Source organism: Apus apus, chromosome Z (genome assembly GCF_020740795.1).
Source record: "Apus apus isolate bApuApu2 chromosome Z, bApuApu2.pri.cur, whole genome shotgun sequence".
NCBI lineage: Eukaryota > Metazoa > Chordata > Aves > Apodiformes > Apodidae > Apus > Apus apus.
Genome location: NC_067312.1, coordinates 19,430,131 through 19,456,797, shown reverse-complemented (window position 1 = coordinate 19,456,797; position 26,667 = coordinate 19,430,131).

Here is a 26,667-nt window from a genome sequence, read left to right as displayed (position 1 = left end):
AAAGTAGCAGGTTTGCCTGCAGCTCTGAGCATGGACTTGCCTCCATTCACTTCTTTCATCTAAGCTACTTCTGTTTGCCTGGCAGAGGAAAGCTACAGGGTCCCCTTGATCTTAGGTTTTTTTTCTGGTGGTTGTTCCTGTTTCTGTCTCAGGGAGAGCAGAGCATGGCTCTTTCTCAGATTTCCTGATGCTCCTTAACCTTTCTACTCACTCTCAGCCACCTGTTGGGACCTCACACAGCTGTCCCTGGTACTGCCATCCCCTACCACTGAATGACTCTGGCACTCCCTGCAGCCTGAGAAGGCTGCATGTTTTCTTGGGAGTTCTGTCTGGGCTGTCACATCCATTCTGGCAAGTGCAGAGGACAGAGGTTTCCTTTGGGTGGATGCCATAGCTATGCTACTCCTGAGACAGTGATGACCACCAATTAAACTCAGCTCTTGAGTTGTAGGGTAATGATGGTCTTCCTGTTTGAACTGCCTCACAAACTATCATGCCACACCCTGGATGATGTCCCACTCTCTCTTTGCCCAGTGTGTTTGCAGCACTCCAATATATATTCCACAATTATGTCAGATACTGGACAAGTTATGTAAAGGGCAATGTTATGGTATCTTGTGATCCAACAAGGCCAAGTGTTGGGTCCTGCACTCAGGTCATAACAACCCCATGAAATGCTGCAGGCCTGGGGAAGAGTGGCTGGAAAGCTGCCCAGAGGAAATGACTTGGAGGTGTTGGCTGACAGCTGGCTGAACATGAGCCAGCAGTGTGCCCAGGTGGCCAAGAAGGCCATCAGCATCCTGGCTTGTATCAGGAATAGTGTGACCAGCAGGAACAGGGAGGTGATTGTCCCCTGTACTTGGTACTAGAGAGGCTACGTCTCAAGTACAGTGTTCAGTTTTGGGCCCCTCACTACTAGAAAGACATTGAGATTCTGGAGTGTGTCTGAAGAAGTTCAAGCTGGTGAAGGGTCTAGAGAGAAAGCCCTATGAGGCTGAGGGAAGTGAGATTCCATAAATGAACTGAGGTTCTTTAGCCTAGAAAAAAGAAGGCTGAGGGGGGACTTTATCACTCTCTACAGCTACCTGAAAGGAGGTTGTAAAGAGGTGGGTGTTGGTCTCTTCTCTCAACTAACAAGCAACAGAACAAGAGGAAATGGCCTCAAACTGTGTCAGGGGAAGTTTAGATTGGGTAATAGAAGAAATTTCTGCACTGAAAGGGTTGACAAGCACTGGAAAATGCTGCTCAGGGATGTGGTGGAGTCACCATCCCTGGAAGTATGTAGAAGATGTGTAGATAGTATGCTTGAGGACGTGGGGTAGTGATGGACTTGGAAGTGTTAAGTTTACCATTGGACTTAGTGATCTTAAAGATAGTTTCCAACTTAAATAATTCTATGATTCTATTCTATCATTCTAGTGATAGGTTGGCAAAGTAACTTTCTTTCAAGATTAGCCCGAAGGTGGCTAATCAACAATGAAACACGCGGACTATACCTATATATTTATATACAAACACATATACACTGAATAATTTTCATCACATGGGAAGCCAAAGCAGAGCACCAATATACAGTACAACTCCACTTTTTCTGTTGAATGAGGTAGAAGTGAAGCTGGCAGGGACCTACTGAGCAGCACAGAGTCTGGACAAGCCAGTCATACCCTTCTTCTCCCTTGTAAAAAGCAACTACAGGGAGAGGAAAACAGCATCTTCTCAGAAGTCCTTTTGTAGTCTGTGAGATTTTTTCCTTACTCCTTCCCTACATGCAAGACCTGCACCACTTGAGCACTGAGACAGTGACTTCCACAGGTTTGCTCTGCTGATCTTCCAGCTGTCCAGCTCTGCTGTCCCCTTGCAGCATGGACCCCACCTGTCCCTTCATATGATCGTCTGACAGAGATGGAGGAAAACCCTATTATTAGTACTTCTTTTATTGTACATGAGGGGCTTGCAAAATGGAGTTGCTAGGGTTTAGCTGTGACCTCCGTTTCAGACTCTGTGAATGTTTCCTGCCTATGTGTGAGGGAAGAAAGGGGCTTAGGAGGAAGGATAGCACCCTAGAGGGTTTTACAAGATGATCCACAGATTTTAACTTCTCACTGGAGTTGAAACTTTTTATAGTATCACTTCTCTCTGCCCATGTCTAAATATAAAATGGAGCAGCACAAAATGGTCTTTCCCACAGCCACCTGGCTTAGTAAGGGAATAAGGCCAAGGGAAAGCCATAGGAGGAGAAGGGTGGAGGGTCGCAAAAGGGGCTCCAGCAGCCTTTTCACAGACTGTTAAAAAAGTAAATTCCCAAGAGGTGGATTTTTCTGCTCATGCCTCTCCACATAAATTCAGAATTAAGTTTTCCATGTGACAGGGGAAAACAGGCAGGACAGGAATGCAATGGTCTCTGAATAGCATCCATACCATGAATGATTACTTGTTATCTTCATATGTTGTCAAAATTATTTGTATTCATTGAAATAGCTCCAAGATGGCTGGTCTAACACATAAATCTAATGCACACCCAAGATTAATCACCTCCTCACTGATTTCTTGGTCTATTATTTCTAAGTGGTTCCACATCTCAGATGTTGGGGAAACCTTCTAGTGGCCTTGCAGTATCCAAAGAAGGCCTACAAGAACGCCAGGGAGGGACTTTTTACTAGGGCATGTAGCAATAGGAAAAGGGATAAAGGCTTTACACTGGAACAGGGTAGATTTAGGTTAGACATTCTTCACTATGAAGGTGGTGAGACACTGCAATAGGTTGCCCAGGGAAGCTGTGGATGCCCCATCCCTGGAAGTGTTCAAGGGCAGGTTGGATGGGGCTTGGAGCAACCTGGTCTAGTGGGAGGTGTTCCTGCCCATGGCAGAGGGGTTGAAACTAAATGATCTTTAAGGTCCAATTCCAACCCAAACAATTCTATGAGTCTATGATCTGTTGTGCACATTAGGTAAGCAACTACCTGAATTTTCATTGAACTGCTGTTCCTCAGGCCACCTCTCTCTGTTACTAAGGGGAAAGCTAACTGCTCCTGTGCATTAATGATAATAATAAAATAATAATGCTGCAATAGCTGCAGTGAACAAAAATACCAGTCCTTGTCTTGATGGTTTTACAATTCAGGAGAGCTGCCAGCCAGTCACTCAGGACCTCGATTTTGGAATGAAACTCAGCATCTGCCTGTGCCATCATACTCCTAGCTATTGAAAAAAAAATTAAAAATAAAAAAAATAATTTAAACAACCATGTGAGTTTTTGTTGTAGATCTGGCCCCTAACAGTTGGGCCTATGAGGTCAAATTTTCTGTTCTTGTAGAAGGAATAACTTGAAAACGTGTATTCAGCTGATGCACAGTTTTGAAAGCTATTAGGAAAGATGGAATTTAGTACATCTTGATTTTTTCAATTTTTGATCTATTTTATGCTGAACTTTCAAGTTCCAATGTGCATCAATTGACCGGCATTGCTGCAACTTGCAAGTCTGTTTAGAAACCACCTGTTGAAGGTTAACTCACTCTTGGCTTATCTGAATCTTCCACACATCTGTTGTGCCTATGATACGAAGACACTAATGGAACATACTCTTTCATCTACCAGATTATCTACACATAGAAAAAAAGAAGCTTCAGGAAGCATGAAAACAGTTTCATTAAGGGTAATTGAGCAGCTACAAGCCATCATTGAATTCCAGTGTTCTGGAAATTAATTTTGGAAACTTAGCCTTCCATTCCTTGATTTCTAATCTGTATCCAACCTCAGTTCAGGATATATTCACTTTTGCATCCTGTGCTCAAGATTTCCAGCTACACCCACCGTACAGCATCCTGAAATATCCTGTACATCAGAGACCCAAACCACCACATTATTCAGTTATGAGATCAGGGAACAGATAGGGAAGGCATTCAAATTATGGGCATAAGAACAAGGTTTTGGAAGGTAAGGGAAAATGTGGACTTACAGCACACCACTTGCTTCATGCGCTGTAAAAGCTTGCAGTAAATGTGAAGCAGTTTTTCCTTCTCTGAGTGAGAAAGGAGTAGGTGCTCTGTGTTCACGGTGGGTTGTTTGCATACATGTGTGCAGTGTGTGCATTCGTTTCACATCCCACCTTACCTTGCAGCAACTTCTTTGGGTGCCCCATTGCAGACAGAGGATCTCTACTGGGTATTTTGAGAAGACCTCCAGAAGCACTTTTAGTCTAGGCACAATTAGTCTGGCCCTGATTTACCTGTGGTAAAGAGAGAAATATTTTGTATATGCTGCAAGACCAAAAGAGTAATTTACCAGAAGATGGGGTTTACAGCATTCTATCTTGCTGCAGACTTCTTAGAAGGGAGAGAGGGATTTTGTATTTTTTGTTAGCATAATACAATTGGAAACCCAATTGCAGTCCTGGGCATAACTGGGTGTGGTTTTGTCTTGTCAAGTTTAAGCACTACAGATTTTGCTACAAGCTATATACGTACTGCAGTCCAAATCGCTCATCTCAGAAATGGTTCATTGATATCAGTAACTTGTTCTGCACCTGTGTTTATCTCAGAGCCAGACAAACTTGGTTTATAGCCCTGGTTTCATTATTAAATTAAATAATTTAATCCTTCATAAGAAGACAATCACTAAGTGTTCATTTTTTTCTTGCTAAGCTGTTACAATTCAACAACTTCAGTGGCATTTAGACAAATTAATCATAAGGGGACAAAACCCAGAGAACTTTTATTACCAAGGTGTGAGGTTTCACGAAGGGGAAATGGGACCAAACCCTGCATATCACGTGTATTAAGTTTGTTCATCAAGGGCAGCATGCAGACTTAAAATACTCTGTCACTATGGGATATACATTTCATTTTGGCATGCCAGTCAGTCATATAGTGTAATGCCCATTTCTGAAAAGCAGACTCATGTTAAAATCAACGTTCTCAGTAATTTGGAAAATGCAGCCACAGTACCTTTGTCAAACTACAGGCAATTTGAAGAAGCTGGACATGCCATTTACCCCTCTACAGGGAATGCCAGTATTCACACTATATATGGGTCCTGTGCCTCACCCCCTTGTGCTAACACAGCTTCTCAGACTGGTGTGACTGAGGGGAGAATCACCTTCATGCACACTAATGTAAACCCTTAAATCCTATGCACTTATTTAAAAGAGAGCTGCCCTGCCTGGTGATGATGAACTAGAACCACTGCAGCCTATCAAGAACTGTTGCATGGCACCTGAGTGCATGAGTGGGGTGGAGTGATGGGGCTCTCTGCTGATGACAAGTGGGGGGAGGGGGAGCATCTGATTATGAGAAGATTTTGGGTTGTGTCTTTTCTTTACACAAAACTGTTCTATTATAGTTGACAGAAAACCAAACTCCATTCAGGAAACACACGGACAAGTTTTGACTGGGGAGAAAGGGGAGAATGCTATTTACAGTGGTCAATTTGTCATGCTATCCAGAATGTCCAGGCCCATGCAAAAGCAGACAATAAGAAGAGCATGTCTAAAACTCCTCTCATTTGTCCTGTATTTACACCAAAGTAACTTAAATGGAATTCTTGCTGATTTACATCACCTTCACAGAGACCAGCCCCCAGACTGGGAAGGTCACCCCTCATCATAATGTCACGATTGTTAAGATATCCAAAAAACCACAGTGTATCCTGACTGGGAAAGTTGAGGGACAGTCTAAAGGAGTGCACAGACATATTAACTGAATCAAATGTTAGCAGGAAAACTACTTCTCATGAAGTAACTAGAGCCCTGAGGAAAAAAAACACAGCGTGCTTCATATTTTCTGCCCAATTTCTATGCAGTTAGGAGCACATCGTCCAAAGAAAATTGTGCTCTAATCACCCAGCCTTGTGTGAATGTCATGCCCTCTAACACATGTAAACACCTTATCAAGTTATCACAGCATATCCTTTCAAGGACTGTGAAGGCAGCTGCCACCCATGATGGCTCTTGCTGCCTGTAGCATTCCAGGCACTCACACCTCACTTAATACAGTAACAAAGACAGTTTGGCTGCCACACAGCCTACAGTGTGCTATTACAGCTGTGAAACAGCTAACTTTGGCATCCATATATTGTTAAGGCTTTGTCTCAGAAACTCCCAGAATAGCTTTTTGCCATGAAGCCATCAGTGTTATGCCTGTAAATTGGCACAAATGAGCAGTGTCTGGTGTATAGCCAAAAGCAATGGACTGGCTGTTGGAGCTAATCAAAGCAAGATGGAAACCAAACCACTGCCACATGGATACACCAATAGCAGTAATTTAACAGAAGTTCTTCCAGGGATGTCAAAGTTTTGCAGCTCTTGAATCAATAAGTGTGTTTTGGCTCTTTTCTTTTAAAGATCTAATTAAGCTACTGAACAAACCCAGGCTAGCTGCTGCAAGTCACTAGGCTGAAGGCTAACTGTTTTGAAATGGGACAGAAGTAAAGCATGTTGAAACCTGGGTCTATTTTCACAGAGTGGGGCTTTGCTGCTTATTGCCTTCAGGATATTATAAAAGAAAAAAAAACAAACCAACAAAAAACACCCACAAAAAACCCAAAACCAACCACACCAAAAAAACACACCAAAACAACAACACCAAACCAAAAAAAACCCGCACCAAACCAAACAAAAATACTCCTTTTCTACAAGGGAGGTAGGTAGTCATCAAAAAGAAAACGGGTCAGTTATTACTAGAAGATAACATTCCACCTGCACTGAGTACACCGAAAAGGAAAAGTCTCAGAGTACAAGTGCATCCTTGCAGGCCAGGCTAGTATTTTCTATGAGTGCTTGCTCAGCAATGATGCCAAAAGTGAGTGGTAAGGGCATTAGTTCCTCAGGGATGCACCTCTCCCTGCAGAGGTAGCAATGTGGTTGAAGAGTGAGCCTGCAAGAGAGCTCTTCCTCAGGGCTCCTCCCTCCAAGCAGGGCAGTCACAGCCACACAGTCTTGAGCATCCCACATGTCTGGGCAGCTGGCAGGGTGCAAATAAGGGAATGGAGTGAACAAGCTGTGATTGATAGGAAATTTTCAGCTGAGTAACCTTCAAAATCATCTTAGTAATCCAGAGCTCTACTGTGGCATTGAGACATAACCTGAATCAGAGGGGGTGTGCGCGGAATGCATGTGTGTTTATTTTGCTTATGTCTGCAGGCATGTGCACAAGACTGGACTCCCTCCCGACAGCGAGCTGAGCCAGGCCACGGGCAGCCTGGGCAGGATGCAGGCAAGGGGCAGACCACTGCTCCCCTGCCCTGGCCCTGCCCTGGCTACAGTGCAAGGGAGTGGCTGGAGCGGTGGTCCCACCTTTCACACCCTCTCCAGACCGTGACTGTCTGCTCTGCAAGCAGGAGAAAGCTCACTTTCCCTTCTCGTCTCTTCTGTACAGAGGTATACAAGGACACACACTTAGATGCACACGTGAGTACATGCAGCTTTGCAAAATCCAGTCCAGACATTTTTAGCAATAAAATCATCATTGACCAAAACCAAAATAACTATCTTGTACTGGAGAATCCTTATAATTTCAGTTTTCCCCTAACTCACAACATGATCTTGCCTCTACAGGCCTCAGGAACAGTGGACTTTCTTTCCTGCTTTTATTTGGATTCACATTTCATATTCCCTGACACTGCATGTAGAAAAGCCTAAAGCAGTACATATTTCCTGTGTATTCTCTCAGGATACCATTTCTTAACCAGACTTGTATAAAATATAGGTGAATACTTAAAGAAATGTGAGTTTATATAATATAAGACAGATACTTTAAGAAATGCCAGATATGGGATTTCTTTCATGGTCTTAATTTGTTCCCATTTGCTTTACTCTTTAATCAATGGTGACACTTCTGTTACTTTTCACAGAATAATTTTCCTGCTAATCACTAACTGTCACTGCACTTCAGGTTGGTGTTACAAAAGAGACTTGGAAAAACAGAGGGGATTAAGTTTGAAAGAGAAGTCTGAATTTGGGTTTCAACTCCTAATGTCTATTGTCTGCCTTTACTCTTGCAGCATCACTGAGTTTTCTGGTAACTGGTTGTTCTCTTGATAAATAAAGAGGACAATGTCTCTGGTACAGTATGGTGAACTTGGCCTCTAAAGCTGACCAAAGCCTTGCAGAAACATAACTCTGCCAGAGTGAGCTTTCTAGGCACAGAGCAGAGAGCAGGAATGTGGAACTGGAGGAGGTGTGGAGGTGGCACTGTCACTTTTCGCTTCAGCCTGCTCTAAAGATGGCTTGTGGTGACAATGGGAACATGTGTGAGAATATTTATAGGAGTGGATATCTGGCACACCTGCATCCAGGCTTTGCCTCAAATCAGGCACCAAAAGTGAGGGACACACAGCTAGAAACCACTTATACAAGGGTAAGAATAAGCAACGTGTCTGCATGAATTTTGTGGCCAAGGAGTCCCATTGCTAAACAAAACATTTGGGCATACCAGACTCAAGAAAACTCACTGCAGCTCCCTGCCACATCTATTTTTATTTCAGTAAATTAAGCATGTTACTTGACACAGGAGTCAGTTATTTTGTGAGCCTCATGCATCTTGTGTATCAACGGAGTCAGAGGTGCATGAAGGAGTTTGTCAGTCTTCCTGCTATGTTCACCAACACCACCACAAAAATGCCAGCGCCTGATCCTGATTCAGCACATCAGATTAGATAAAGCAGATTTAAAAGTTTTTTAACTGTGGTATGAAAATCAAACACATGCAAATACAGGAAGCAGCTAGCAAGTGTGTAATTAGTAAAAATATTATAGTACTACCACAATAATGTGCTGAAGCCTTCATCTCCCAGACCTAACCGCCAGAGTGGTTTCACTGGTGAAGAAAACAGGTAACGCCCACAGGGAGATGTTGCCTCTTCACCATTTGCTCCTGGGAGAGAAAGCAACATGGGAAATTCTTCTACCTGCCAAGTCCACTGGGCCAGAGTCATGGCAAGTCCAGGATGGTCTCTGGAAGTTGATGAAATTTAGCAGCTTTACATTGCTCATTGGCAACATTGTATTTGCTTTAGATTTGCATTTTGGATGGCTGGGCGTTGTGAGCAACACACAGATGTGTCCAAAGGTATATGTAATTTCATTAGGTTCCTGTTGATTTAGGAAGTTATCTGTGTGCTTCCTCTTTAGGGACAGAATAAGTGCAAAACAGTGAAATGTCTAAATTAACGTTTAGGATGGAGGAGCTCTCTGGAGGATACAACAGAAAATAATAACTTTCCTCTGCAATACTCTTCTTCTGAGAGCTCTGCACTAACAGCTTGGTCCTGCAGTACACAGTGCAGGAAGAAATGAGGACAGCTGTCAGATAGCAATGGACCTGCACTCTGAGCCATTTGCATGTCTATTTTATCATTTAGCAGACCCTGAGGGCAGGGCTAATTGGCAGAAGAGGACATGGTGGCACCATTGTGTGTGACTGGCTATTAAGCCACTGATCTCCTTCCCTTCATAATATTACCAGATAGTCTGAAATGTACTGCTGACTCCAAATCCAAATAACAATTCATTCCCTGTGGATGGCAAGCATTCAGAAAGAGATAATTTTTGTCACTTTTGGTCAATGATTTTTTCAAGAGAAATTTGGTTCCCCAAACTATCCAAACACCATCCAACTCCCCTCTTCTTCAACAAAATATCATTATTCATTTGTATCTGATGCTGTATAGGTACACAGGATCTCCTGTAGAGAAGGGAACACCCTCTCCACATGATTAATTTAGTTCCTTTCACTGGCAAAAAGTATTAAAGTATTAAAGCAGAGTTATAGTGATGTTTTATTGCCAGCTGTGTTACTTGATAGCCCTGTGTTTGTCAGGGGTGGAGACAGGCAGCCACTCCAGGGTGACAGTTCTGATGCAGGAACCCCCAGTCTGGACCTGTGATTCAGTACTGCCCTGTTCCTTAAGCCTCTTTTCCCCCAATATGAGTCTGGAGAAGGTAGGAAAAGAGCCCATACCAAGGCTCCTTGAGGAAGGAGGAAGATCTGCAAAAAAATTGGCCCCCATATGTTACAAGAAACTCTGAAGTTGGCATTGCAACTACTAAGTAAGCTTATTACACAGATAATTGTGCCTTTTCTCTGATGTGCTTCTGCTGTCGTTTTTACATTTTCTGTGTTGGTTGTGGTTGAAGTGTTGGTTTCAGTTCTGTTTAGCTCTTTGATTTCACTTCTTTGTTTATCCCTCTTCTTTGCTTATCCCCCTCCCTTGATGCTGCACTGGCTGGGATGTGCACACAGTATCTAAAACTTTTACTTCCTTCATCAAAGGAGGGATTTTCCTCCTGCATTCAGGTTTGATAAACGCTGCATTTTGTCAAATCTTAATTACAGGCTAAAGGAGACCTTGGGAGCCATCTCTGAAGTCTTGCAGCTAATAACATGCTATTTAGTAGCATCTCTTTTTCTGTCAACTCGGCCTACAGAAACGGGAACTCATTTTAAGGAGAAAAGACTGGATTTCTAGAAATAGCAGTAGTATAAGGGGGGGAAGGACACACTGCAAGCCTCTGCACTGTTGGCAGGTGGGTGTCCCACCTTCTTCTTGTAAAGGAATGAGGACCTTGTTCATCCTTGGGCTTCATGAAAGTAGAAGGGTGACGGGCATTACTGTGTGCATTGATCGATGGAGAGGCATCTTTGCACTTGTAGGGTGGCTAGTTGTTGGATTACAGTTCAATTTAGAAACTCTCTAGTTACATGTGTCCACATTGTTTAAAAAAATGTGCTGAAAAAAGTACGGGCTGGATCCTGGCTCTCAGAGGTTGAAGCACTTGGCAGAAGAGCAACGTTTGTGTTGTACTTAAAACTTGCTGCTTGAAGAAGCCAGATATCCGCAGAATGTCCCAAGGGTCCGGAGGCAGCACAGCCGCAGAAAAGGCTTCTCTGTGAAGGGGGAATTCCTGGAGAAGAAACTCCCTGTTCACTTCCTGACACAAGCAAGTGCACAGGGAAGCAGAAGAGTGTATCCCACTGCCAAAGTAAAACTTGACCTGAGGCTTACACAGCAACAGCATGTTAGTGCTGCACATATACGTGCTGCATAGAAGGAGTGAAGATGCACTCAGGGGGCCAAGGGAGGAAGACTTTCCTATCTGACCTCATCTGCCTCTGCAAAGCACAACCCTTTTTTCCTCTGCTGTTTCAGAGTCAGAGTGAAGGATGAGGAGGCTGGACAATGCCAAAAGGATCAGCTGTTTGTAGGTCTTTCATTATATGACATGCACAGTGGAGCACAACCTGACACAGATTTTCTTTTTTTTTTTTTTCTGTTTCCCAGTCTGTTTTCCTTCCCTGAATGTTAAAGCTATGAAATCAATAACAGATGACAAGTGGGTTTAATTTGTGGAGTAAGAGGAATGTAAGCCTATCTGAGTAGTTAACAATTAACAGTTCCAGACTAAGAACAGGATTTTGTTTATTTCAGAAACCACCTGGGGCAATTTACTTTGCAGTAATATATAGAGAGATGTGGAATATACTACCTTATTATCCCGGTGCTGATCAGTACATTCACAAACATTCACATTTAGAGTAAATCCAGTTACGGCTGGATGCCTTTCCCCTTTGCTTTATGCAATTATGCTGTTTAGTCATGAATTACAGACCTTCTAATTAAGGCTCAAGGTCAGGAAAACTGGGATAGAAGGTGACTAGAATTCTAGCTAAAGGATTTTAAAAACATCAACTGTTTACAGGAATTGCCATGCTCTTCCCTGAAGGAACTAGATTGACAGATCTAGCATTAACAGAACAAAGTTAATTCCTCTAATTTCTCTTGCATTCTTGCAGGCAGTTTCCTCTAACTGAGGAATTAAAGGTCATGCACTGGCTACCTCCTGCACTTCTGCTGCCACACTTTACCAGCCATCAAGTCTGGGCTCCTTGGTGGGGGAAGTGACCAGCTACAGCACAGTCAGAGGCTGTGAGCGCCCACAGAACTTCAACACCTTGATATGTCCTTCAAAATGACTCATGATGTTTTCCTCACTTCATGTGGTAGTGCTGGCTTAGTACATACACAAAAAGGGAATACTGCTGCGAAATTCTGTACTTCTTTCACATCTGGGACAGAATACCTTACCCTGTGAACTTCAAGTGGCTGTCACTGAGCTACACAATCTCTGATAGCTGGTGGCCTCCTGTAATTCCTTTACCTGTTATCATTTTTGTGTCCACTGAAACACAAATTTTGCCACAAATGGGTTTGGGATGTGAGCTGACCAAAAGACTGGACAAACCTCTCCTCTTTCTCCCCACCCAGTCCTTCTGAATAATACTGGTAGAGGGAGGGAAGAAGGAATAATCACAATGATTTTAACCAATTGTGAAATGCAGATGAAAAGGCAATATACGTAAGCCTCAAATTTGGTTTTAAGGAGAAGATGGATGCAGAAAGGAAATAGCAAAATAAGACTAGGTTTAGAAATGCTAAGTCTCTCCCATTCAATTTCCCTGCCAACTTCCTTTTTTAAAATTTATTTTATTTTTTTTCAGATGACATTTATATAATAACACGAAAGGAGTAGAATTGGTCTCAGCTGTGTCCCATGTCTAGTCATATGCCTTTTCATGTCTAAATAAATTGGCAGCTGACATTTTAGCTGTTCTTAGCCATGGGGTTTCCAGAAAGCAAAACATTTATTTTTTCCATTTTGTGTGTGTCTGTGTGTTAGTGTCCTCTTCAGAAAAACTGTGAACAAACCACAGAAACAAACAAACTGAACTTGGGAAAAACAGGCTCATGGCTTAGGGCAACCTATTTCTGAAGGGGAAGATGTGAGCTGGGGTTCAACAGTTTATTTGCTGAGAAAACAACCTCCTCAGTGTCTCTGCTGTATCTGGGTTTCATGATGATCTTACTGTCTTTCATTACACCAGGCCTCTCTTTGTGGCTTTGCTTGTGGTTTAGCTCAGGCAATCTTCTTCAGCTCAGAGGTGCACCATTTCTTCTTCTTTCAGGTGAGCATAGCACAAGGAGAGCCTCGGTGCCCCAGAAGAACACTGGAGCTCTCTTTGCCTTTTACTCTTGTCCCTCTCTCTGGGGCCATATCCTGCTCTCTGAGGAGAGTGCTACCACTGGCATGGCTGTCCCCAGGCAGATGAGAAGGAGGCTTCTTCTGGCACCTCAGTCAATTGCACTTTCATGCTCACATCTGGATGTTTCTCACCTGCCGGGATGCCACAGAACAGCTCACCCCCCAAGGAAGCATCAGCTCCTGTGGGCTGCACAGGTTTCAGTCAAGCAGCTGGCTGCCCAGACCCACTTGTGCTAGTATTTACAAGATATCGTAGTCTTTCTATTAACTGCAGTGAGTTTTGATGTCAAGCCTGCACCAAATCAAGGTGACTTCTGGTGTCCTCCTGCCTTTGAGCTGAGATAGAGCTGCTGCTCATACACCTTGAACACCAAAACTGGCTCAGGTTGCTCATTGCAGAGTTTGGAAGATACTCAGGCATGCAATAATATTTCCTTTTGCAGGTCTTCTCAGGAATCTTAAGACTGTATCACATTGAACACAAATAAATTTATCAGTCTGTCTGTGGTATTTATTTTGCAAAGTGAATCTACATGTGGGACTTTACATCTTTGTCATTGACAAAACATTCTTGTTCATCGGAAAAGGAAAATGTTAAAAACTGATTAATAGACCAGTCATTTGATACAATGCCAAAAGAGCAAAATTTGGTCACAAAAATAAATCTTTATTTACTCTCTGTCCCTCCCTTGCCTGTGACAACACTATATTGAATGCAAGTTGTAGCCAACTCCAAACCCAATTTCTCCATACTTTAAAACTGTCATACTTTTTAGTTGGTCATTGCTGGGGTCTTGGAAAAAAGTTTGATCTTGTCCTGTTATAGCTGTGGAACGTGCTGCTTGGTCAAAGAGAGAAGCTTATTCCTAAATTTGGTTGCTAGTTTTATTTTTCCTTTTCCCATGTTGATATTTGAGTTAAATTTGCTTTAAAGGATTTTATTTTTTTTTTTCCATGGATGAGTTATAATAAGAGTGATGTGATGAAAAGCAGTAGAATGGAACAAGGGGAAAAAGGTCTGGCAGGCAAATTGTATGGAAAATAAACCTGACCTCTTGCTTAGTGAGGCCAAAGTTAATGGTTACAGACAGTCTTTGTTCATGGAACATGTTCTCCTTCTCTGTAGAAAGCAAGCAATTGTTCTGCTAAATTAAAACTTAATGTGAAATGAACAGCCTTTTTTATCGGAAGAGAGTTCTCTCTCCTGGAGAGCACCTCCAGTCAGTTAGGAGTCACTTAGTGCAGAAATCCTGAAGCCCTCCTACAGCCCTCATGTCCTTCTGATGGAGCATGAAATAAGGCTATCCAGGATGCCTGCTGTGGGAAGAGGTGCTCATGATACATAATGCAAAGTGAGGATTTCTCTTTTTTAGTTGTTTTTTTGTTTGTTTGGGGTTTTTTGTCAGGTTGTTTTTTTTTTAGTTTGTTGTTGTTGCTGTTTTTAAAAAAAAGGGGGGATAGGAGTGAATCCCACAGAAAAGGGGTCAGTGCACATGGCACCCTCATTCTCTACCTCTTTGTTTGTATTGTATGTCAAAATTCTGGTCACAGAGTGAAAATTCCTGGGCACAATGACAGGACCTGTCACTTCATCCCTCATCTATGTTGGGACAATGTTGTAAAATGCTAACACAAGCCACTGAGCACTCCAGGTGATAAGGAAGACCTTTGATCTTTCTTTGGTGTTTTCTGGGAATGCTCACTTCTAAACCACCCTGAAAGTGGGGGCAGCACCAGGGCACCTCTCCTTGAAGCGTATTAACATACTGACCTCAGCCTTTTTGTGCCAGAGTCAGGAGTATGATATGGCTAATAAGTGGAATCAGCAATAAAACTACTGGCCATGGGGCTGGAATAAAGGAGCAATGTCATATTGTCAGTTTGATATTCCATGATACTGGCTCTGGCAATGCACTGGGGAGAACCAGCTGTCATTTCAAAGGCAAGGGCCAGCACTTGTGGGCTGCCTGGTTTGGATTTTTACTTTTTATACCTCATTTTCCTGGGAATTGCTTCTAGCATCTCAAGGGGCTAGAAGATTTCAGACGATGGAGCACTTACCACACATCTTAGTAAATTAATCTCAGAATATATTCATACTGCTATTAAAAATATTACTTCTATTTCCAGTGTAAATCTGTCTATTCTCAACACCTAGCCATGAAATCTTCACAAGACTCTGCCTAATTAAATATCTCCATGGTACCTGATACCATCTCTCTGTATGGCACCTTACAAACTGTGATGCATACACTTGCTGAAATTCTTTTACAGAAATTACAATAATTTTACTAGCTCTCCAAAATTCTCAGAGAGCTATTCTCAGTTCTCTTGCTGCTTTTTCTCGCTTTGTATACTGTCCTTAAGAATGGCACACAGGAACTGGGTACAACTGTATAACTGGGTGGCCCTTTCTTACACAAGGAGAGCAACCTCTGTTCAGGTACTAAAGTTCTGCACAAAAATACACAACTGTCTTATGTTCCCAGGTAGATCCTGATGGCTCCAGATAGGATGTGAGAAGAGTTCATTTCTTTGAAGGAGAGAAAACAAGGGACTGGGACAGAGGAGATTGTGCAGAGAAACCCTAGCCAAGTTTGGAGAGAAAACTTTGGCTGAGATTTGTTTTATTATTGTTGTTTACATTGCAAATAAAGGCCAGGAAGGAGACAAGTTTGGACTATGTAAAGCATGTGAGTACTCTCTTTAGAACCAGTGGGATCTTTGCCTGCTCACCCACACACACAAATGCATGCACGCAAATCTCAAGACTCCTCTGTGCCTTTAGGGGATGATCTTGATGCACTTGCAAGGGAAAAGCGAAAACTCCTGCAGATAGAGAAATGCTGATGACTATATTATAGACTTTAAATACAAAGGCACCATCTATGAAGAAACTTACTTATAGCAGAACCATGTAAGATGGCTGAAGTTGTCACAGTGGAATGTACAAATAATATATAATGAGTGCTCCTTCTGCAAAACTAGAAGAACTAGTGAACAAGCATTATGCTTGAAATGGACATGGCTGCACAATGCAGTTCCCACACAATGCAGGTGGGGACTGCCACCTTCTCCTGATATCAATCATCCATTATCTGGTAGTCATCTGTTGAGCTGAGTTGTGATAATCTTGATATCATAGAGTAGCCTCACTGTGTAAGTATGGACAGATGGTAATTAAGAGCAGGATTAAGGAGAAAAAAAGCACATGTATTATCTTAATACAGACTGACTGTTCTGCACATGCATGCACACATAGACACGCACACACAGACACACACACATGCACACACACATTTGTACACACACAGGCTTCTTAGTTTGTCAGTGCAACTCTTCAGGACATTAACTGTTCAGGCTCTGAAAAGTCCTGTTCCACAGTCACCCTTACAGAAGAAGGCATATGATGCAATGACAAGACCAAAATATTCCTGCTTCAAAATAAGCCAGAACAAGTGAATTTTGTGAAGGAAAGCTAATACAGTATGAAACAATCAGAAGGGGGGGAGGGTGCTGTTTAATTTCCCGGGGCTTTGATTAGTGAATTTTCCACTCACCATGCTGCAGGTCAGGAACCCATGTTCATTCCAAAGTTAATGCTATTGTTTTCTGATCTTTGAACCCTAACACCTGTTGGTGCCACATTCCCAGAGAACAAGACTGGGACTGGTATTTCATTTTAACAAAGAAAATATTTGCAGACTTGTCAGTTCCTGAACAACATCCATCCTGATGGACTATTAAAAGTCATTTAAATGCAACTGAAAGTTACTAGGAAAATGTTGTGACTCTGAATGTCATCAGACATGACTTTTCCTGACATGCTAGAGATATGTGAAATAACTCCACTTACACTGGGTAGTAAATCTGGATTTATGGGAAGCAACTGATTTAGCTCCAGGAATTGGAAATGCAATCCAGTTCTTATTCAAGGTTCCAGAACTCATCTTTCATAAACAAGTTTCCATAACACCCTATATTTTCTATTATAATTGTCTGTTTGTACAGAAGATGGAATAAGATCCTTTTATAAACAAGGAAGAAGCCTAATGCACTCCCTTGTGCAGGGAAACCCAGAAAAGGACAACTCCCAAAGTCAGGTGTTGCCTGGACTGTGCCAAATAGCCACCCCCCTCACAAAGAAAAGCCAAGCCTTTGGCTCCCCTCTCCTGCAGATCTGCACGTCGTACAGCAGATTGCCCAGGAGAGAGTGGGAAGCCCCAGGCCACTGCCCCTGCTCCCACTGCTTCCCCACACGCCTGCTCCCTTCCTGCTTGTCCTGTTGCCCATCTGCACAGCTCTGCTGGACCCTCCTCAGACCACAGGCCCCCTCCTTTGCAGCCCCTGCTCTGGGTGGGTGTCACAAAGAAGAGTTCTCTGCATTGCCCAGGGAGGATGGTGCTGGATGAACCCAAGGGAAACGTGGAGCAGAGCTCCTCCTTGTTAGACTCTCAATGGCAGAGCCTGCCCTTAGGTTTTGGCGCCATGAAGGATGAAGTCTTTCATCCACCTGCACGGGAACTTGGCAAAAGGTCTTCAGTGACCTGCAGACATACAGGTTGAATTACAAAGGTCACAGCTTTTGCTGAATAACCCTCTCCCTAGGCAGCAGCTAATGCCACCAGATCAGTTTGTGGTCATGGATAATAAAAGCTAAAGCTTTCTCTAATAACACTTAGGTAAGACTTTGTGGCCACATCTGAGTCAGATTCAGGTTGCCTGTATGGTATTAAAGTCATGGTATTAGGTCATGGAATTAGGTGCTCTCACTTGTTACTTTGACTTAAAGGAAGGTCACATCTCAGAGAAAAGAGCACCTGAAGCTGAGTGAGGAATTTGTCTGGCTAATGGTAGAGCCAAGAGAGATTTGTGCTGAACTTCCACTGGCCAATGAAACACCACCTCTGCTGGATAATTTCTAATGCTTTCTCATGGACAGCCAAAATAGAAATTTGATCAATAATGAGCAGTAGGTGTTGTCACTGCAGAGGTGCTGGAGTGGACTTTCAGTCAGCAGAGCAGGACTAAGACAGCTGAGTAATAACCACAGCTCTGTTTTGCTGGTGATGCTCCACCCCACGCACCCATGTTAGCTTTTGCTTAGCTGTTGCCAGTAGGGACTGACTATACCTCAAGGTCAGCTTGCAATTAGAGAGCAACTAGCCTGGAGGGAAAAGACAACTGCAGTGATTCAATAACACTGATTAGTGTAGGCCAAATAATTTGTAGGAAATTATCAATCTTGCAAAATACTACCTTTCTGCACAGGCAACGATTTTAACTAGTTCAATTGGTATTTAAATTACTGCCTAAGTAGTTTGTGGCAAATAGCCGTTAAGTCATAGCTATTTCTGTAACTAGCTCTTTGGGAGCACTGAAAAGCATGCTGTTCCACTTGCACGACCCTGCTGTATTTCCTGGCTGGATGAACAGCAGTCTGATGATCTGGTTTCTGTAGTACATTCTTGCGACTCTCAGTCTGAAATCTCATTTCTGCAAATTATCTGCAATATCCTCATTAAGTGGGCTGTAGAGCAGGAATGACATTCACTGCAATATTTAGAGGATGCTTGTATACAAGTACCAGGCTCTTGCCTAGCAGACGCAAACATGGCATCCTTGTTTAATGCAGAAAGCAGCTGGCATACTGGCTTCTCCATGGAACACCTTTCTTGCTTGCCAGCTTTCATGGGACCACTTCAGTGACTAGAGAAGGTTCACTATCCAAGTCTGTTCAGTCTTTGGCTTCTTGACAAGGCTTATCAGCAATGTGGCTTAGTTGATGCAAACTGGAGTATGGGATTCACAGTATGGCTGTCTCTGCCTACTGATTGGCATGAGGTTTACAGTGTTCTCATCACATATTGGAACCTTAGTGTGAGATTAACTGTGTTATCAACACCCAGATTTGGCCTGCTAGGCATGCTTTCTCCTTCATATATTCCCATTTAATACTAATTTTTCACAACCAATGACTCAGGCTGTAAGGCAAAGCAGAATTAGATGGTATTTCTGCATTTTTTTTCTACACTCACAAACTGATGAAACTAGATGCCTCACTATGCATACAGTTATAAACGTGGCATCTTTTCTTCAGCAATGCTGATACTGTAACATGAAAAACTGCAGGATTGATAGCAAGTTTTGACATTTTTAACTATAATATTTCAAAAATAGCTTTTGCATTTTAATCTTGACATGAAACTACAGTTTAGTAGAGACTGACAAAGTGGAAATTAAGTTAAATATTTATTTAGGGGACAAGTAGGTATAAAAATAGAATTTTATTGAATTTATCTCTGTGCCAAAATCTTGGTGAATTTGTATACTGACATGACATTTTCCTAGTGTTTTTCCAGCTTTGCAATGTTGCAGCCTTCTTCTAGTAATTACCTTTCTCCTAAGCAGTCATTAAGCAAAGCATTTGACCCGCTATAAGGTCCATTAGAGTCTTTAAGTGTCCTGAATTTGCAGGAGGAGCTTGCAAAAAAAAGCTTCTTTTGAGGGAACAGTTGGAAATGATCACAGTTTAAGTTCCTCTTCTGTAGACTCACAGTTTAGCATTAAGCTCAGCAATGCTGAAGCTGTCATAATGCTTCACAGACAAAGCAGTGGAAGATAAAAATCTGATACAGAGGGATTCTGATATGAAAATCTGGTGAAAAAAGTTGATGAGCTCTGATCTGGTGGGAGGAGGACAGGACAGGACAAGGATGGGGGGAGGGATTATTTTGGAGTCTTGTTTTGTTTTCCAGTGTACAGTCCAGCGTAATTTGAGCCATTCAAGTATGACACATGTGCTACTGATTTAAAGATTAAAATTCAACCATGTGAATTTGGAGACCTAAATGACTCTTTACAATGAGAAAAAATAGCCTCATGTGTGGAATACCTAATGAAGCAGAAACTGCTGCAGGAAACCAATTTAACCTTCAGGGAGCCAGAGGGGCTGGGGAAATCCTGGTCTAGGCTCTCTACAAGTGACTGTATAAAAGCAGATGCCCTCAACTGAGGCAGCAAGATTTTAGAAAGAAATATCCAAATACAAGGAAATCACAAGAGCTAAAGTGAGAGTTGTAGTGAGGGAGGAGTATGGCCACCTTGTGTAGAAGTACTAGAAAAAGTAATAGAAGATGGAGGGATCTTTTTCTTTGTGTACACACCAAACATTACACACTCATGATCTATTTACCTTCTATAGAGCATATAAAAAATAATATTACATTTTCCCCAGACTAGTGGGAAGAAACTAAAGACCCCAGAGTGGCTAGAGGGGATTAGCTGCAGTCCTGGGGAAGGCATCCTTCAGTTAGGTTTTTACCTGAGGGGAACCCAGTTTTCATGCTCTGACACTGCTCTGTGTGTTGTCAACTTAAACAAAGTGAGTAGGGACAGCTGGGAAATTTTTTTTCAAATAAACATTCCCTTAGTCCAAACCAAAGGTATTACCCTAGATGGACCATCATTCCCTGATTGTTCCAGTCGCTCATCCATGGTGCTAACACCCAGGCTCCTTGCTACATCTCCAGACCCAAAGCTCAGGCACCAACAGACAATGTCTCCAGTGGAAAATCATGCCCAGAGTTGACAGAGGTGCCTCTGCAGAGCTTAGCAAAGTTATGCTAATGGCTGTATTCTGAGATGACTGAGACTGCTCCTGAGAGATTACTTCTAGGAAACTGAATGATCCAAGGGAGGTGTTCCAGAAACAGTACAAGAGTTATTTACACACTGTGTTTTGGCTCAAGTCCATCCACACTAGGCATTAACACTTCTGTAGTCACTGATTGTAACATTTTTCTCAGACCCACACATAACTGTGGAGATGCACCATGTTCCTTCAGGGGCTGGTTTCCCAGCACACCCTACTCACTAGATATCAGTGCCACAACCTCTGTACCAATGCATCCCAGTGGCTCTTTGACATCTGAACAAGCATCCCAGAACAAGAATCTGCTAAGTAGCACAGGGAGCTTTTGGGACAGTGTTCTTAGTTGCAGAAAGACCATGGACAGAACAGCAGGCCTACTGCATTATCCTCATTTACTGGAGTGGCAAAGGACATGGGTTGCATCTGTGGATGCAACCTGTGTGACAAACTCAACTGGGTTACAGGCCTGCCCAGGAGCAGCGAGAGCAGAGCTGAGCCAGGATAAGGGATTAACAAGGAGCCGAGGGTGACCCTAGTGCTAGCTGTGCCCCCACTGATGCATTCCGCCGCATTTGAACCCATGGGCAGAGTCTGGTGTGGTGACAGGGTCCATCCAAAGTCCCAGATGTTACAAAGGGACAAATCAGGTCTGGAGTCTGATGCTTAACCTGAGGTTAACAACTTTTGTCTCTCCCCTGAAATGCTGTAACCTTAATTAATGCTTCCTTAATGTTTTGTAAAAAAACTCTTAGCTAAAAGACACTGCATAAGCACAAGCTAACAGCATTCCCAAAGAGAGAGCCTAAAGTTTAGCTGAACTCGTTCTAAGTAGTTGAAGATTCTTTGCAACTTTTCCAAATAAGTTAGCTAATTTTCCCTCCCATCAAAACAATATAACATCAGAGAGATGGCATTTTTTAGCTGTTGTAGACTAGCCAAGGTCACATTCCACTGCAACGCGATTGTCTTCCAATGCATAACATTCCTTGGGATAGATAAATAATGAGTTAATGTTTACAGGGAATACTGTGTAAACAGAAAAAAGTTTGAGAATATATCATTTTTGTATTGATTTCACTTCACTGGAAAGATAAAGACAGAAAAAAGTAAACTCAGTTTTTTACATAGAGGAACATATAAATCAGGAATTATTATCAATATAGTTATGGTAATATCACTAGCATTTTCTTTAAAAATCAAGCTGATTTTGCTTTAAAGGGAGCTCACCCACAAATGCATTGTTCTCTATTTTAAAGAGGAGCAAAACATACGTCCTTTAAAGTGCATGGGAATTCCTCATCTTCTAAAATCAGTGCAAGGCTTCTTTGTTGTGACTAATGTCATAACCTAAGGCTTTCATTAGTAACAGATGTAGCTTTCGTCTTTGAACTACAGAGCACCAGTACAAAACAAGGATTGAGAAAGGTTGTAGATTTCCCATAGGAATATGTGTACAGCCCACATAGCCTTTCCCTTCCATGTGGCTGATCGTTAGACTTCACTGCAGTGTTGATCCTCTACATGCTGACCCAGTGAAGCCTACAGGTTGATCACCAGGGATTAATTTCGTCCACAGTCTGGTCCAAAGATGATCACTTCTGTATGTAATACCACACCTGCATTTTGCACAACTTGGTCCTCTTAAGTGCACTCTAAGTAACATATTGTGTTTTCTGATTAGCATGGATTACAAGACAAAACCCAGCACTCACTCAAACATCTGCACATTTCCACTTATCTTGGCGTATTAACTGCGTTTCATGCTCCTGTATTTTAAAATTAGAAAGAAAGGTCCTGTCTTCAAGAAGGAAAGTGTATAGTTTTTCAGGCTGTTTGGTGAGATTATTCAAACAGCACTCACAGTGTGACTCAGGCCTTGCTACTGTATGAACTATGTTGGGAAAGTACATTACAACCCCTGCACTAACCATTGCTCTTGGTATGCACCCAGAAGTTAGTCTCACCGTGGAATCACTCCAGAAGAAGATTATTTTCTACATCAGCCATGTTCCCTTAGCTGGGAGCAAATCAAGACCAACAGCCCAAACTTTGAGTCATTTACTGTTTTCATTTGTTTCAAGACTGATATCTATGTCTATTAATTGACAAGACGTTTCACCTACATATTCTACCCTGTCTTCTCTGAGTCTGAGAGTTAAAAGAAGCAGCCCACTGTGTTAAACTTCATGTGGAAGGCAAATTTATAATACAAATTGAATAAATCTAAAGTGAAATATATATATTGAAAAATGCTCCTTTGAAATTCTATTCCACTCTCTTCCTTTATTCTCATTTTTATTTTCATCCTTTTTCTCCATGTCTCAGTGGCTTATTTTCTTTGTTGCCATTGTTACTTCCCATTAATCCAGTTTTGTCCAGGTGTGGCCTATGTTTCCTCCCATTGCCTTCCTTCTTGCTCATCAGTGGCACTCTGTATTAGTATGAGTCCTACTGCACAGTATAGAAGTGGTCCCCCAGCTCCTGAGAACCGTTTTTTTCTTAAGCTGTGCCTAACAGGCCTTCATGCATAACTAACCCACTATTTTCTCCTGCCTTTCAAGCACTTCTTTTTTGCTTTTGGGTTCCATTTTTTCCTTCTTGCCAGCTCTCTCTTTTTCTCATTTGTAAAAAAATAAGTTATACAACTCCACCTCCACAGACTTGGGAAGACTCATCTGTAATTTGCTCATTTTCCTTTAAAATCATTTGCGTATCTGAATCAGTGCACTGTGGGCTGCAACACATTGGGCTATGTTAGAATGAATGATGTCAAGGGTAGGAGTGACTGTTCAGAAGAGGATGGAAGGACTGTCCATGCCTGCATTTGAGACGTCCCCCTCCTCCTGAGGAAGGTGCTGTAAAAGGCAAAAAACAGACAAACAAAAGTAAACATCCAGTACCTTTTCACCTCAGACTGCCTCGGGCACAGGAGGAAAAACGGGTTAATGATGGAAAGGCTTTTAGACTAATCCAAGGCAAAAATGATCGTCCTTTCAAATGCGATTACCAGGAAAGCGATTTGGAAACCAGTGGGACAGAGCAGTGTGGAATAAGCTGTCTCTCTGATATGTATCACAGAGACCTTCACACTGACTGATTACAGTGAATACAGAGTTGACATTAGCAGAGACAAAAGTTACGTGAGCACCATGTGTCCTTCAGCAGTTCCCTTCATCCTTGACAATTTTCTCAGGAACAAAAGGTATTATTTTGTCTCATGCAGAGAGCAGGGCAGGTAAAGGTTTCTCTGGAATTCAGAATTATTTCACCTCCAGAAAGAAGACAAAAAAGTCTCTTGAGTCATATAGGACCATTTTAACAGCTCTGTGGCAATCCAAAGGGGACTCTACATAAGGTTTGTGCAGCAGTGCTGTGCCGGGTCATCCCTGGTGCAAGCAGAGCTGACTCGGCCAAGCCCAGTAGAGCCTGCAGCGGCAGGTCCCCTCGCAGTGCGAAGGGCGGTGAGGGCTTTCCATTCAGTAAGGACTGCAATTTGCCTGTTTCTCTGTGCTCCTGCTCGCACCTTCTCTGGAGGCAAGGCACCCAGTGCAGGGGACTGCTTTCTCCCTGCAGTTCTGCGGCAGCATCCCACACACCGCGTCCCTCCTGACACTGCCTGTCCCATCAGAGCACCTGCACCTGCCGAGAGGCTGTGCTGGGGCCTGTACCCACCAGCGATCAGCCACAGGGTTTGGATGCAATGCATTGTGATGGAGCCCTCTCTAAACACCTCCAAAAGCTTGTGCATGCTCTGCGGTATGGCACCAGCAACAGCAGAACAAGATTAACTGTTCAGGTTTCTCCAGCTGGTAAAGCAACTTGTTGGAGAAATTTATATAAATAGAAAGTGGTCTTTCCCAGTGCAACAAACATGTTTAACCACTTGTAAAGGGCCATCAGTCTTAGATGTACTAGTCAGTGCCTGAACTCCTTGTTCCACATCTATTCTGAGCACATATGAACTAGAAGTCAATAGGAGTATCTTTAGCATTAAAAAAAACCAAACCAAAACAAACAAACAAAAAGGAGTAAGTTGGCTCACAGGACCCTAGTGTTTTGTGTTAAAGCAAGTCTGAAAAGCTAGGCAACAACATCCAAGCAGTGGAGACGGCTAAGTCTATTAGTAAGATCAATCAGAGTAACATATGGGATGCGTTACTCTGATAAGAACTGAGATTTCACAAATGTAGAAATGATTTATTACCCCAAAGTAAGAGAAGCAAGAAGATTGCTTGACTTACAATAAAGAAGCTTGGTCTGTGCTTTGGAAACACGTGGTGCTTGACTGTTTGGCTTGTTTTGCAAGTTAATGGGTGCATCAAACTCCCCTGATTCTCTGCTGATCAGGATGTAAGAGTATGAGGAAGTAAAGCACAGCAATATTGACTGTACTGACAATTATATGCTTAAGCACATCATCCCTCTCATTTCTGCAACTTAAAACAACAGCATTCATCCATTAGCCTCGAGGCATAAATTCTTAAAGCCCCTGTGCAAGAGTACGTGATCACACACATGAGTGGATGTTCCCTTAGAAACAAAAGCAAACCCAGCCTTTTCTTTCTCTCTGCTGGACCAACCCCACCCTTGATATGACTACAAACAGAGCAAGTGGTGGATAGTGTGATTTTGTGATCCATCTGTTTGCTTTGGGGTGATTTGACTAGCAGTGGCCATCACTTTGGTAAATGTTTTGAAACCGTGCAGACTACGGGGAAATTAAATAGAACTTTTCAAACCAAAGTAAAGAGACCAGGAATCTGTTGGATTTTTTTAGTTGGTTCTAGTGATATTTCCAGTGACATGTTAGAGAGAAATCATGAATCATGCTTTGCTTCCTTGGTTTTTGACTCTGTTTTTTTACCAGATGGTATATGATATGAGTTTTCACCTAAGAGTTTTCACCTTTTGACTTAAGTCTCAGTCATTTACTTTAAAACCTTATCAGGTGCAGAAAACCAAATTATGTAAAGCAGAAACTAGAAACACAAGAAACCTCTGAGAAACACTATGACTCTGCCTTTAGGCAGGGGATGAACTAACCCCCTCAGATAGAATAACACTCAGCATCAGCTTGCTGCCATCTGTAATGTGAAACATCAAAGTAATATTCAAACTAAGCTTGCTAAATGGACAGACACTTATCCTGTGGTTGAGTGAGATATCTAGGCCATTAACAGTGCTCTTAAATTTATCTTTTTTCTTTCTCTGACAAAGGAGATTTCTTGCATGTGGTCTTTTTAATGCAAGCCTCTCTTCTTTCTGTTCTTTGAAGTCCCTTGTTGAGGTCCTAGTCTTGATATGATGTCAGCCTTCTTACTCAGGAAAAAGCAAAATAAATTTAAAATTTAAGCTAATGAAGTAAAGGGCTTGACAGCTGAAAAAAACCCTGATTTCTTGATACTTTTATTTCTGTGTCATTAGAAGTCCCATCTCTGCCCATCCTATCCTATACACTTGAGAGTTCACTTCCATGTATAGAAGATGTAATATACTAATAATTCTTCAAAAACAGGTAAGCAATGGGTGTTCTGCAACTCTGGGAGTTAGTGATAATCTTCTGAGCTGTTTAACATGAATGAAAAGCTATACTGTAACTTGAAGCTTCTTGGCATATGTGTTTAAAGGTATAAATAAAATCAACAGCACCAAGGCATAATCACTGTGTCCTTTGGACTAAATTCCATTGATTCCAGCCTTGTTCAAATGAGTGTAAATGGAGAAAAGGCTTCAGGCTCAGTTTTTCTTCATGCCATCCTGGTCCTTTTACAGTAATTTCTAAGAACACACTGTAAATAATTACCAGTCTTTCTACTTTGTGAGTCACACCTGACCAGCCTTAGATATAGGGAGTTATTGTTTCTGCCTACAATATATGGCACACATGGCTAATCAGGACCCTAGTGAACTATTGATTTCACTTGAATATCCTTGTCTTTTGGATATGGCAGTTGCAGTTCATATACAACAAAGTAATTGA